This window comes from Alosa alosa, chromosome 2, assembly GCF_017589495.1.
Source record: "Alosa alosa isolate M-15738 ecotype Scorff River chromosome 2, AALO_Geno_1.1, whole genome shotgun sequence".
Taxonomy (NCBI): domain Eukaryota; kingdom Metazoa; phylum Chordata; class Actinopteri; order Clupeiformes; family Clupeidae; genus Alosa; species Alosa alosa.
In genome coordinates this window covers 16,123,643-16,139,349 of record NC_063190.1, presented here as the reverse complement: position 1 = coordinate 16,139,349, position 15,707 = coordinate 16,123,643, and positions in this window count along the sequence as shown.

The window sequence follows — 15,707 nt, the reverse complement described above, 5'->3', positions numbered from 1 at the left end:
CATGCCCCCCTTAAGACCAACATACAAAAAAAAAAAAGTGGACCTCCTAGGCCCTACGGTTCTCGAGATATTCACAGAAAACTGTCTCCGCCACCTACAGGCCAGTTGGTGTATAATAACATAAATTAATTTATTGTGTGGGCCCCCATGAACGGAATTCCACAAACTTGGCGTGCATACAGCCCTTACACTTCCAATTTCCTATGTTAGGTCATAGATACCTTCAATTACACCCACCTCATTTTTTTACTTTTTTTTGTGTTTAACTAGGTGGCGCTATACATGAAATGAGTGCTTATGGAATGGGTTGACTACAACATACAAAAAAAAAATGGTCCTCCTAAACCCTCATATTCACAGAAAACTGTGTCTGCCCCTACCCCTCCTTTCGGGGGTCCAATTCAGCGGGGGGCTACAGATCAAAAACGAAAACGTGGTTCCATGCTATCCATGTGGGGTTACATGTCCACCAAGTTTCGTGTACCCGGGTCTTTCAGTGTCCCGAATCATTGACGGAAATTTGGGCATCGCGAAAAAAAAAAAAAAAAAAATCTGACTAAACCTATATGACCGCCGCCATCTCTTGGCGGTCATAATTATTGCCGCGAGGCATTCCAGCCTATGAATTTAATAAAAAGTAAACCATGCATAATTAAAAAAAAAAAATCAATTTAGGCTACTTAAAAGCTATGCAATAAGGTTTCCATTAGAGCACAGCGCCGCTCAATGAATGAAGGAAAGGCCTCGTCTCTCGCAATAAACAGCTGGAAATTCCAACACTTTTTTCAACTACAGTGATCATCAAATACCCTCTAGATTTAAATGCCCATCAGTCTCAACATTTAACTATATAATAAAAGTCAAAAAGTAATTTAAATCCCATACCAAAACCGAAAATCGTCTGCGTTTGATAGCCTGGTATGCAGCTCCAAACAAAACGCATGTCTCACAATAACGCATAATGTAAGAAATAAAAGGTCTGCCTCGAATAAGCCTACCTCAAATAAATAGTGCCTGTGCTTTGCAGCCTAAGTAAATAGCAGACCCTGGACATAATTTAGGATTTACGGAAAGTATGCAATCATACGATGTTGGGCGCCTGGCGATGCTCTGGCCGCCTACTGTGCCTCTGACACCGCTGCCTCATTTGGATGGTAACTCCACAGGTGAGCTTAAGATTGGATGTCGTGGATGCGTAGTAAACTGTTTTTGCTGAGTCCGCAGACAACATTCTCTTTAACCGTTACTTTTACCATCTGCGGTGTACAACTCAAAGTAAAGACACCACATTTTAGATGAGTTGGGGGCGTAATTGTCGCTCAGGCTGACCGTTCTGTCGCGTTATCTTCAATACTATCTTCAATAATATTGAATATCTTCAATATTATTTTCAAAACAGGGTGGCTATTGAGGGCTCTGGCTCCAGTCATTATTGTGGCTACTGGCTATTATTGGCTTGATTTGGTCATGGGCCAACGAATATCGTTTAGAGCACCCGCTATGAGATGGCAAACAATACAATAAAAAAACAAACTAATCATAGACTGTAAAAAAATGCTACACCTGGCACTAAAAAACCGAATAGTTTATTTATAGTTCGACTCACGGATATTTCACGCCATGTTCGAATGCATATTTGCAGCAGGACAGCAGGCAGACCTGTGTTATCCAATGAAATTAAGTTAAGCTTCAGGGCGACTCCACTGGATTCCATCTGCTCCTCGAGCCACTTTTCTTCTTCTTGTTATTAGGCAAGAACTTTTATGTGCATTATCGCCACCCTCTTACTGGAGGACGACTCTCTTTTTACAGAATATCCAATAAAATGCGACATTGGTCCATCGGCCATTTCCAGCTTTGTAACTTGGCGATGGTCAGAGCCGACTGGCGCTGGATCCAACCCCAGTGTTTCAAGATGGCGTTGACTATGAATTGGCCGGATTTACTAGCCTAGCCTCCACCATTCATTTGTATGGGAGGGCGGGACTTAGTCACTCTCCAGTTATATATAATACCTCCATGGTGAGGTATTACCATAAACAAAATTCATCTGGCGAGAGTCAGGTTATTATTATGACCGCCGCGCAGCGAAGTGGCGGTCATATAGGTTTAGTCAGATTTTTTTTTTTTTAGCATGCCCAAATTTCCGTCCAATGATTCCCGGGACACTGAAAGACCTGGGTACACGAAACTTGGTGGACATGTAACCCCACATGGATAGCATGGAACCATTGTTTTCGTTTTGATCTGTAGCCCCCAGCTGAATTGGACCCCGAAAGGAGGGTAGGGCAGACAGTTTTCTGTGAATATCTCGAAAACCGTAGGGTTTAGGGAGGACCATTTTTTTTTGTATGTTGATCTCAAGGGGCCATGTCAACCCATTCCATAACCACTCATTTCATGTATAGCGCCACCTAGTTAAACACAAAAAAAGTAAAATGAGGTGGTGTAATTGAAGGTATCTGTGACCTAACATAGTCAAAACTGCACGAAATTGGAAGTGTAGGATCATTATGACACCCTCTGTATGCACGCCAAGTTTTGTGGAATTCGTTCATGGGGGGGCCACACAATAAATTAATTTATGTTACTATACACCAACTGGCCTGTAGGTGGCCGGAGACAGTTTTCTGTGAATATCTCGAGAACCGTAGGGCCTAGGAGGTCCACCTTTTTTTTTGTATGTTGGTCTTAAGGGGGCATGTCAACCCATCCCATTACCACTTATTTCATGTATAGCGCCACCTAGTTAAAAATTAAAAAGCAAAAAATTAGGTGTTTTCATCTCAATATCTCTGGCTGACAAGGTCAAAACTGCACGAAATTAAAAGTGTAGGATCATTATGACACCCTCTGAATGCATGCCAAGTTTTGTGTACTTTCGTTCATGGGGGCCTTACAATAAAATAATTTATGTGTACATTTAGTGACGTACACCAACAAGGATTCCCGGGACACTGAAAGACCGGGGTACACAAAACTTGGTGGGCATGTACCCCCACATGGATAGCATGGAACCGTCATTTTTCGTTTTCATCTGCAGCCCCCCCGCTGGACTGGACCCCCCGAAAGGAGGGTAGGGCAGACACAGTTCTCTGTGAATCTTTTATGGTATGTTGGTCTCAAGGGCCCACATCAACCTGGCTCATAATCACTCATTTGTGATTTGCCCCTCGCCCGGTCAAAATGAAAATGCAATATTATTCTGCTTTAATCAGCCTATCTTCAGTTAAGATGTTCAGAACTGCACCAAATTTTATGTGTATGATTGACCTGGCATTCTCTGGGGGTATGCCAAGTTTAGAGAATTTCATCCATGGGGGCTAAAAATTAGGTTATGTGTACATTTAGTGACTGTACACTCATTGGCCTGAAAATGGCGGTGCACACATATAAACGTGCACACACACAGGCACCTACATACTATCGGTATTAGAACGGCCGATACATAATTACAAATTCAATAGGATCAAAAGAAAGCCAAAATATTCATCATCATCATCATGGCTGCATTTTCAGTATTGGCGATAAGTAGTCGCTTGTCCACTAGATGGCGCTGGCGTTGCAGTGAGACGTAATTTTGTTGGAAGTTAAAAGTGGGTTGAAAAAACAATGGACGCCTTCATACAAGGAGTGTAGTTTACCGCAGAGAACGCCTAATAAGGATAGGATGATGTTCACATGAAATGTAATTTCCATTTCTTCTTGAAGCCGAAATAAATCTGAGGATGTTTATCGACATGCTTGGTTTTACTGCAGGTATGTTAATCTTATAATATCAATAAGGACCAAGGTAATGTTACCGTTAATGCGTTGGTTGAGTGATGGAGGCCAATTTGATTGATTGCATTGGTAGAAAACTATAAATGCGGTTATACCAAGCAAATTGATAGCAGCACTGTAATTGTATCTTTCGACTGTCATTTGTTGCACGTGCTACAAAGATCATTTTGTGCAATGGAAGATTTACCAACGCTATAATCGGGTCTGATACAGTTTTGCCTATACATGCTTAGACTGAGACGCCTGTTTATTTTGTTTTAAGTGCAGGGGTGTGAGAGGGGAATCGATGTGCTTTGATTCCAGCTTCAGAGTTGTAGTCTGTGAAATTAAAAAAGCATGTGTGTGTGAAGTATCCAATGACACCTTCATTTCATTATGGCTGCTTTAGCAACACACCTTAAGCTACTGTGTAGTGGGTCCCATTTAGAAGTGGCTACTTCATTCTCGCTTTCCTTGACTCATGGAGCTGCGTGAATTTTATTACAACTTTTCGCCACGATATGGCAGTTTAAGTCCGCTTTGATACTGTAAGGCGAAACCATTGGTTTCAAAGGAGATTTTATTTATAATCGCCAGCATAGCCTATTGACAATTTATGTTGTACTGTAAATAGGCCTACCTTATAAGCCTACCTGTAGCTTAGGGAAGCTAACAGCTTTCTATTAGGATCTAGTTTGTTAGTTACAGTTTTGTCATAACTCCCTGATGCATTTTTGCATTTAGAATAGCCAGAGCGTGGATATCTCAATCGGAAAATTAAACAATATCGGGTGCCTATGGACTAGGCTGGGTGAACCCAGGCTGATTTGCCCGCTATTTATTTCTTGATTTCTTAAAAGATTGAGCTTGGTCTGGTGAAAGCCAGACTAGCCATGGACCTCAGTTACACAATGCAAGGGAACATGAATCAGCCTATATTTGCACGAACAATAACGGACAACAGCTCTTCAACTTTGGCCCGTTAAAATCTGTATGAACAGTCTAGCGACGCATTTCATCAAGGCCCATTTGGACATGTCAGTTATTTGCACCACTGGTTAGATGTAAAACAGCATTTCGTTTCAGACTTCTGTTACTTAATTTGTGCATTAACAATAACGTTTCAGACTACTGTTACTTAATTTGTGCATTGACATATTACATGAGCTAAAGATGACTAAAATCTTATGTAGAAGAAGAAACATTAACAAAAAATCCATCCATCCAAAAATGACCTTTGTTTTTGATACCTGTTGAAAACGGCATGGAACTGACAGAGATGTTTTTGTTTATAAATAAATAAATAAATAAATAACATTATGCTGATACCTTTTGCTTTTCCCAAATACAATGTAGCCTACAGGTGTAAGTGACCTTTCATCAATCCAGTTGCAATGGATGAACTGTGATGACCTGCCCTACTTGTGATTGTTTAGAGATTTTATAGGTTTTATAACAATGCTACATCTTCTTTGGCTATTCTACAATCTATTCACCTTTTCAGCACCAGTAGGCTACTTTCTGTGCAGTCGCACACACACACTCAGGCATGCCAAACAAGCATACAGTTAAATACAAGTTTCAAGAGTGGGGGGATGGAGTAAAAGATGGAGACAAATTGAAGTGTGATTTATTTTCGCGGAACGGATGTACAGGACTGAGCGGCGGTCATATTTTGTACTGCTATGCGGTACATCTAGTATTTTACCACATCTGCTCGTGGACCACTTGGGATAGCTTGCGGACCACACATGAGAAACACTGATTTAGCCTATGGCCTGTCAAATTAAGCTTAGCGATTTTACAGTGTACAGTAACCTTCCCAAAACTGAATGTATGTGAGATTCAACATATTATTTCTGTTGTGTGACTCTGGAATTGCTTTGAATTGCCATGAATTTAATTCCACTTCCTGTCATTCCAATTCAATTTCCTGTGGGGCGGAGCCAATTCAATTCAAATTCCAATTTGTGAATTATATGGAGATCCATTCTAAAATTTTGCACAAGCCTGCTATAATATTCAACAATCTTGTTTCTATATTTTTACCTTTCTAATAATCGAATTTACTCGTTTCCTCACAAAAAACGAAAATTATCATATGATCATAAATGTGATCTCACAGGAGTAAATGGTAAATATGAACCATAAATTATGTCTACATCATTGGTAATTGAGCTAAAGTAAACATCTGTTAAAGATTGTATCAGCGATAGCGGGGATATGTCACTTCTGTTGATGTCCAAACAAAACAGAGAGCTAGCTCGCTACTCCCTCCCCCTCCCTCCCGTGCAATTGAAACTCACGCATCTCGTCGGTTATTGTTTGAAACACTTTATTTTGCCTTTGAGTGTTTGCCAACCCTTGTTGGTAGCAATTGTTTTTGTGTACAGATCTCGGAGCCTAGGCTGCCTAGAGACACGTTTTTTTGAGGGAAGGCAGCTAGCGGATCGTTAGGAAAGATTGGATGAATGTTTGGGCCTGAAATCGCTGATACAACCTTGAAGTATTTTATTTGTTATGGCTGTATTGATTTAAAAGCCTAATAATGTGGTGGGTCCACCAGACCTGGGAACATTGTCTGAGTAACAAAAATATGAACACCTTACAAGGGTTAAACCCTAACATTACCATGGTCATTAACCATGGTTTTCCTCAGAAGGTATAAACCATGGTTTTTCCTAACCCAACTTCATCGACTGTAAAAAAAAACATAGTAGTTACACAGTTACCATGTTAAAACCATAGTAGTACCACAGTCAGCATGAAGTGCGATAGAGGAACCATGGTGGTACCAAAGTTACTATGAAGAATTATGAATAAACCATAGTAGTACTATGGAAAGGAGCATGGTGATCATCATCACCATGGGGCACCATGGTAAAAGCATAGTTACTGCATTAAAACCATAGGAAACCATAGTGAATTTTTGTAAGAGGGGCCCTGAGGATTACGAAATCTGGATTACCTGTGCTTTTATATACGCTCGGTGTCAGACACAGCAGTGGTGGTAAACCACTTAAAACAGCTGAGCCTGTCTCTCAAGCCAGCTAAATTCATTAAAAGAAATCATTTTCCTTGGGGTAAAACTGGACTCAGTAGCCATGTTAGCAGGCCTGTCAGATGGAAAGGATTGTCCCTCTACAATGATGCCTTTCACACTTCTAGGTCAAACAGTCCCTCCAGGATTTCATGATGTTGCAATTGCAACAATTAACGCAAATTCAACCAATCCCCGCAAATTCTGGGCGACCTTGCAATTTTGTCCAAACACCGCAATTTTTTCACAAATTTCGCCAATCATTGTAGTTTCCCTGTGAAATTTCACCTACCACAACAGTCCCTCGCACAGAATATTGAGCCAGATGCCACACTCACTTCTGCAGACACTAGAGACCACTCTATAACTTGTTCGTTCCTCTACAGTGATGTAGAAGTTCTCTCTTGGGAATGCGGTTTTGAGTTCTTAACTTTAATTCTAGAGTTCAATATGCATTCTTGGTACCCTGGAAATCCAGAGTCCTCGCAAGAGCACAATGGAATTGTCTCTGTGAGACACTCTGGCAATGAGCAATGATACATACCCCTTGCATCCCGTGGAATCAATCAAATCGTATCTGATATAGGCGGGCCAGAGGCGAGCTAAACTGATGATGACAGCGCTGCAACGATGGAAACATTGATCGTAGTATTATCCAATTGCGTCGAAGTCTGGAATCATTCAGAGTAAACATTGGTCTAGTGTTATACAATTGCGTGCAGTGAGATTTTCAAATGGGCTAGCCGTCTGGCAGCCTTTCTTGAGTGAAACAGAATTTTGGGTTATGGTTGTAACCTTGGTTCTGTGAAGGAAAGAAATGCTGCCAGACTTTGACTACATTTACACCGTCAGTTAAATGTGACCCAATACTAGTGCTGGGCGGTATACCGGTTCACACCATACCGGTGTATTTGATTACACAACGTTTGGAACGCTGCGCCGCGACACAGTGTTTCAGACGGGACTTTTCACACGCACGCATGGTGCCACTGCGAGGCATAGTGAGGGTATAGAAAACACCATAAGTTTTTCCCCTGTAGTATGACCCTTAAGGCTTAATTTCTCCTTAGGTAAGGGGTTTATTTAAGGGTGTTGCACAGAATACCTTAAATTGTTTCTTTAGTTAAGGAAAAACGTTAAGGAAACTGCATTGACAGGGATTTACCAAAGATCCTTGATTACTAGCTCCGCTTTAACCCTCTCTGGATTTACAGTCACAAAAATTCTATCGAGATTGTTTAACAGCTGTAACTAGCTGGCTAGTAGGTGATGTCGTTAGTTAGCAACCCACCGAACACAGTGAAGTTTAATGTTCATATCATTCATCTCACCTTAAGAATATTCGCTGAAATTATCCAGGTTGCAAGTAAAGCATGTTATAGACATGCACTGAGCAATACTAGCTGGCTAGTTAGAAATGATCCTGACTGTCATCAGTGCACCAAAACGAACTTTTTTGTTAAAAATTTGCCTAGCGAACCGAAGCTCATGGCAGGCTAACAAGACATCCACATCCACATGAAGTTAACGTTAGCCTACACTAACGTCATGTTAACCACACAATAACAATAAGGCATGTTTCTGATAGGCATATTTGTCAGAGTAAGCATATTAGCAGAGAGGTTTTATTTTAAATTGTATAATTTTCAAAAAAGTATAATTATTGCAAGTTGCACTACTAGTATTGGTTTTATACAAGATGTTTGTGAAATTTTCACAGTAAAAGTTCTATATTTTGTCTGCAATTGTCTTTGCATTCTGATTAGATTCTTCATTAGAATCATGAGTGGCTCTTTGTAAACAGCATAATTTTCTGGGGGCATGCAAAACTGCATTACCACTAGTGTGGAGTTATTCTACATCATGACAGTAAAATAGACCATCCTTAGTCAGTGTACTGCAGCAATTCCTCTTTCAACCTGTAGAAAATGCTGTGAACATCTGATTATGCATGGGAAAAAAAAAAATACCGTCATATACCGTCAAACCGTAAGAATTTTTAAAAATACCGTGATGTACATTTTTGGTCATACCGCCCAGCACTACCCAATAGCCTACTGATTTTTTGCTCATATGTGGCATATTTCTGATGCGCAGCATGGATACAGTATGTAAACAAGAAAATAGCACATGGATTCCAATGTTTTCAGATCCGTTTCAAGCCTCATCATATGTGGAAAAAAATCAGATATGAATCAGATATGGGCCAATGCGACTGCCGTCTAAACGGGCAGAAAGGATATTCCCTGTCATTTTCAACTTGCACATCATTGAAAATGCCCAGTCTTTTATCTTTTCGCATTTACATTACACAATGTTTTTTTTTACATGCTCTCTCGTGCTAAACTAGCAGAATGGTGAAATTAAAATGAAAACGGAGATGGAATAAGAGCTCTCCACTTTCTTTTCCCCCTTAAAATAAAACCACCAGCCTATTTTGCGGTAGAGGTGGATTTTATCGTTCGTTCTCATGACAGTTTGCGTCATTCAGTTCGCCAAGATGATTCGTTCTGAATCGTTTGTTCGTTCAGTCGCATTTCCGGTAGCCTACAACGTAGTTCAGCGGTGAATCATGGAATGCAGGTTCTCAGCTCCTCGTTTGTGCAAACAAACGGTCAACACAACACTGTAATTGTAGCGGCAAATATATAGCTGCAACTTCATGATTATGTGTACTTTTAGACAAAACAGCAGTAGCTAATGTGTTCATTCACCTTGACATTAAATTGATATATTGAAGGTAAATAGAGTAGACTACGGCTAGATCAGCTAATTTCTTTTTTAAAAATGTGTTCATTCATAAAGGAACAAAGACCCAGTAGGCTATGCCGACAAACATGTTTAAAGGCTTGGCAGAAAGATTATATTGATGAAAAGGTTTCAAGTCCCCATTTTGCCTAGGCTATATAGAGCCATAATCACTCTGCTTCTAGCCAAGAACGAGTGACTGCCTGAACGAGAACGACAGACCGAAGTGAAACAGGTGGGGGGTCTTGGTGTGAGAATGAACGAATGAGACAGGCTGAAGAATCATATATTAACCTGGCATGACAGAAAATACAAAGACGGCATGCATTTACCATTAGACAGATATTTAAATGTAAATGCCAATATTGAAATGTAAAATGGAATTGTTAATGTAGGCTATTATGTATGTATTAATGCATTATCGTTATTTTTTATCGTACGCTCTTCCACTAGTCTCACTAGCCCATTTGTTTTTGTTTTTTCATGGAAACGATGCTTTCATGCCCCTCATTGGCTTATTCGATGAGAACGTTTTAGAAACAATGCAGACAACAGCATACGATTGGTTTGGCTCTCGCCTTAGGAAGCTGGGCCATAGGCATTCACAGCAGCACTAGGTTAGTGTGTGTGATTCAGCGACGAACGAACAAGAACTGGAAAGGCGAACCAGTTCAGGTCGTTCATTTTAAAGACCCGTTCGAACGAACTGATAAGTTCGCGACCGACCCACCTCTATTTTGCCGACTTCTCACGATACTTCAGAAACGAAAGTAAACAACTAGCCACTGAAGTAGCCTATAATGCAAGCATGTGTTATTTTGTGCATTTGCAGTGCCGTCTGTATGTTTGCTTTCATTTTGGTGACCAAAATCCCTGCGCGGGTTGTCTCAAGTGTTAAGCAAACTAGTGAACGATGTAAACACTCTGAAACATAGATGTGAACAAGCAGTCACAAAAAAAATATATAACCGCATCAAGGCCTGCCAGTGTAAATGCAATTTTCTGTCATAGTCTGAGGATCCCCTGAAATAGCCTTCGCCACCACATGTATAACATTCAAGTAATGCCACGTGCAGTAGAGCTTAGATCGGACCCTAAAAAATCAGCCCTGACCCTACCCGAGCCCGTGCACATTGTGCCCGAGCCCGATCCGGCCCTACACATTAACTGTAATTATGAGCCCGAGCCCGATTTAAACCCGACATTTTTTAAATACGTGGGCCATTATAACTGACGTTCTCAACTACAATTCCGAGCTGTTTGAGCTACATAAATCCGTTTAGAATTATATTAATGAACAATGCAACGGAGGATGAAGAATGTAGGCTAAAATATGTTTGTTTATTCAGAATGGAATGGATTGCAAATGAATCCGAATGAAGAAACGTAAGCCACTTACGTTTCATAACGTAAAATTATGTCCCTGCAGCAAAACTCAACGCATTTCTCTGTGAGGGCTTGCCTCGCTTTCAGGTGTATGCTTGGAGAAGTGACAAGAGGACATTGAAGGCTGGCTATCATTATTTCTGCCATGGCAAGCCTGCTTCATGTTCATCTTAAAGTCTTTTTGCCGTCATAGGTGAACATCGCACTTGCACGCAACAAAGCATACCTGACAAATGCATACCTCCGACTTTTCCCCAAACTTGCTCGAAGTTATTTCTCCTTTACATCTTCAAGATTCACGTTGCACTTAAGCTACACAATACAGCACTGCAGGCCCGGTGTGATGCGTGCGAGTGGAGAAGCTGCGCATGACACGTGTTGCGCAGATGACATAAATTACATTTTGTAACTCTGAGCTTAACTTTTATAACTTTGTATACACTGGTTACTTAGGTCTACTTTGTTAAATGTATAATATTTCTGAGTCTGACTATGGCATAGCTTTAGCTCCCCACCCAAGTAGGCTAATGATTTCAAAAAAAATAAAAAATGCTTGATCAAGGACCCGACCTGGCCCGGCCCGAGGATAGCGGCTGGAAATATCGGCCCGACCCGGCCCGTGGGTCGGGTCAAGTTCGGGCTTGGGCAGAGAATCTAAACTCTACACTGCAGTCAAGACTTTATTGCCTAATAATTACAACCTCTACTACAGTAATGAGAACAGGCACGCTCAACTTCCAAACAGGCAAGTTATAAAGAAACTGTACCTCTACTACAGTGCATTGTTCACACCATTCCTCTACGGTCCCTCACTTGCTGAAGCTTCACTCCTCATTGCCCAGGTTACTCATAGCCAGGTGACTCATGGCCAGAATTTGCATATTTCAGCAGGTACAACTTCTGCAGCTTGGCCTGACAGAAGAGCTTTAAGCCTTAAGGGCCTGAATCCATCAAGCACGTTTTTTGCGATGACGGCGGCTATTTTCAAAACAAATCCTATGAAGTTCAGCGCTCACAGTGCTCAGCGCGGTCGGCGGAAAAAAAGCCCTGGGCGCAGACCGTTTTTTCCCGCTGGGCTGGGCTGGGCTGGGAAAGGCCTACAGCCTTTTGGTCAGCTCCCATCTCCTCGCAAAGTGCGGAGAATAGACGCGCTTTTAAGGGCCGGGTCTTGATGAAATTCACCACTCTCACAACCTTGTTCAAAATCTCATTCAGGTCGGGACTAACTAAGCTGCCTTGACATGAGCGCTTCCCTATGAATAACACAGTGCGTCCATTGTGCATTGGGTACTACCTGGGCCTAGGCTACAGATAAAAAAATGAATAAAAAACCTCCTGTTTTTCACGTCAGTTCGCGCCCCACCTGGCATGTCTCCGCGACCCAGTAGTGGGTCGCAACCCACAGTTTGAGAAACGCTGATATACAGTATGTTAGCAATATGGGTTTTTTAACATTTGTGCAGAGGGAATCCCTTAATATTTCATTCATTGCATTTTCATCCATTCAGTTGATTCCATTATATTAGGCATCTCAACTCGGCAGGTGATCTCACCAAAGTGGAGGAGTTCTTCATGGAGAGACATCCAGCAGACAGAGAAAGATAGAAGTGTAGCACTGCTTGCCTCTGCTCCACAAGCACCTCAGTTTTCTTCAGGTGGACATGGCAGACAGTAGTAGGAAAAATCCGCTCCATAAACAGATCTGGTTTAGGGCAGGGCACTAAACACTGCAGGTAAGGTATTACCATTCTATTAAATATCAGAATGTCACTAGCCTAGAAATCTAGACGCACCCTAGCAGCAGCAAATGTAATTTGCAGCCAGGGTAGTCTAGCAACTCTCCGTTGGCTTGCGAGCTGAAAAAAATCATAATTCGAGGCCAATTACATCGTGTTGGTGGGGGGCGGGCTTAATATAATGACGGCAGAGTTGCGACAGTTCCGTGTGAATTCCCTGCTACTTGAAAACAAAGAAGATGGATGTTGCTGCTGGCAAACAGCGTGGCTCCAGTTAAGCTTTTTTTTAAGTTGGCAAAAGTTTGATCAACTACCTCCACTGGTGGGAAAACACATGGGACTCATGAGTTGTAGCACTATCATTGCGTGCAGAGGGAATGTAAAGACAACCGTTTATCCTGTCACTCGGATTGAGCACTGCCAATGGTGAGTTCCCAGACCCTACATCTTGATGTGGTTCTGGCTCGTCAGGCTAGAATGTCACAGTTGTGTGCTGAAAATCCTGGTTCATAGCATATCATGTTGTTACACCTGTGATCTCCTTCACCTGGACTGTGAAAAATGTGTCCACCATCTTGTTTTTTAAAAAGATAAAAACAGGATATTCTTTGGTAGAAAACATCTTTCTTTAATTTATCCAAATGTTCAACACACACGATAACTAGCACATCAATCAGTCTGACTCTCCCACACCAACACACTGGCCCTTTTTAAAAGAGCACCTGTGGGTGTGGCCCAATTAACTCAATTAACAATTATTACTTTCACCTGCAGACAGTTAGGGCCCGTCCACACGGAGACGCTTTTTGGGTTAAACGCAGAGGTTTTGCTTCGTCTTGGCCGAGCGTCCAACGAATCCTGTAAACGCACTGCCTGAAACCGCACTTTTTTGAAACCTGGTCCCAGAGTGGAAAAATCTGAAACCGTAGCCCTTTTGAATACGTTTGGACAGCAAAACCGCACATCCTACTTGCGTATCGATGATGTCATCGCCACACCTCAGCTGCCCTGGACTTGACACTTATAGTATTGCCTAACAATACTAGTTTTCATACATGACATTATCTACAATTACACTCCGTAGGATAAATATCACAACTGGTGCTGTGCAGCGCCGATAGCTTATGACTTGGTGGACAGAACACCGTTTTTCCCGGTGTTTTTTTATGCATTCTAGCTACTGTCAGTGACGCGAAAGAACTTAAGTTATTAGGGAAGTGCGGTGTAAGTTTACATTAATTTGTGCGTAGTGCCGGTGTCATTCATTTATTTTACATTACAACATAAATAAATGCATTCATAGTGAAGTCAGATATGAGCATACAAAGACGCTTAGAACTCATGTTAAGCCTATAGATGCGCACTAAATGCGAATGCGCGATTTGATGCAAGCAAAAGTATCGACTGTTACTAACAAAGGTATTATAGCAATATTATAAATGCGGCGATGGAATAGCCTAGAACTTGGGTACGCCTAGCCTTTAGTAGTCTATGCACTTGCGATAGTCAAAACTAATGTGAATCGCGGACTATCCTACAACCAAAGAAAGTAAAGGAGATTATGTGTACCTGCGTTAGCCAGGATGGGACGGCATCCTTCACAAACCGTAAAAATGAAGTGTATTAGTTTTACAGTTGACAGTTCACTATAAGTCCACACAAACAATTCTGGTTTCCTTGCACTAGCCATTTTCGTTGTAGACTACTCTGTCTGTTTATATGGCCTACACAGCGCACAAGCTTTGGTCAATTTCTGAAACAAACACTGCCACCTATAGGACTGGGATATGAAATAACGTTTGAGTCGGTTGAGATGGATCCGTTTGGACGCAAATATTCTTGATACGGTTCCAGGGAAGACGGAGGGAAAAAAGATCGGTTTGGTACGTGTGGACTAGGCCTTAGTCAGCTAACACAGACAGGAATATGTGCAAAAGTGCATTCAATTAAAAACTGTTCTAAAACAGGGAAGATGTAGTCAGCATCTTCACATTACCTTCCCCCTCTTTTAAGCTTGTAAACATAGTTTCAAGTAGGGATGGGCAAAGCGAGGCTTTATGAAACCCTGAAACGTTCGAAACAATTGTGCCGAATTGTTCCGAATCTTCTAAACAATTCCGACACCTCAGAGCTTTTTAGGGTGAAACAAATCAGTCAAATGCTTCGTATTGGAGATGTAGTCTTTAAAGTTTGTGGCTCGCTGTGTTACCTGTGTTCAGTCTTTGTCAAAAGCTAAGCAGTCATGCCCTTGGTCAATTACTGGATGGGAGACCAAATGAAGTCACAATAAAGAGAGTCTTATTGCTGCCACTAGTGTTCTCTAAATCACTTTCTTATAAAAACTCTCGATTTTGACCATTCTGAGAGTTTAGTTGAAACTGTGTGGTTAGTGATGAATCAAGAAAACTTATAAACGATCTGAAACAATACCTTACAAATCAAATGGGGATCGAACCACATTTGAGCAGCCTGGGCTACCGTGCAAAAAACACCCTCACTAACCACTACACCATCATGGTTATTGCTTAAGAAAAGTCTACACTGTTAATTGAACGCGCGGGCACGCCTGCTGACACCGGTGAAATGCACCGAAGGTTCACTTAACTTTGGTCACATGACATGGGGATTTTGAACGATGTTTCAAAGCAGTGGTCACATGACATGGCTGTTTTGAACCACGTTTCGAAGCAGTGTTTCGAAACACTTGTGCTTCGAAGCCTCGACACTGATTTGAGACGTTGGTTTTGAAAGTCACACCCCTAGTTTCAAGCGCAGACAAAAAAAAAAACAGTACATTACAATAAATTGTGCAAGTCATTAGTGCTTTAAAAAGGACACCAGGCAAGCCTGATGCTTTTTCTCTCCCCCTCGCTCGGTCTGAAGCTCTTTTCCTTTTCTTTGTGTCTTCCGTCAAGGGTTTTCGCTGCTTCTTCGCTGGCTCTGCCATTATACACACGTTTGCAACAATCTAGCGTTTCGTTAGCCTGCCTCTGTGCTGTAAACCGATCCTGCTTCGGTCGGTGGGTAGGATACAC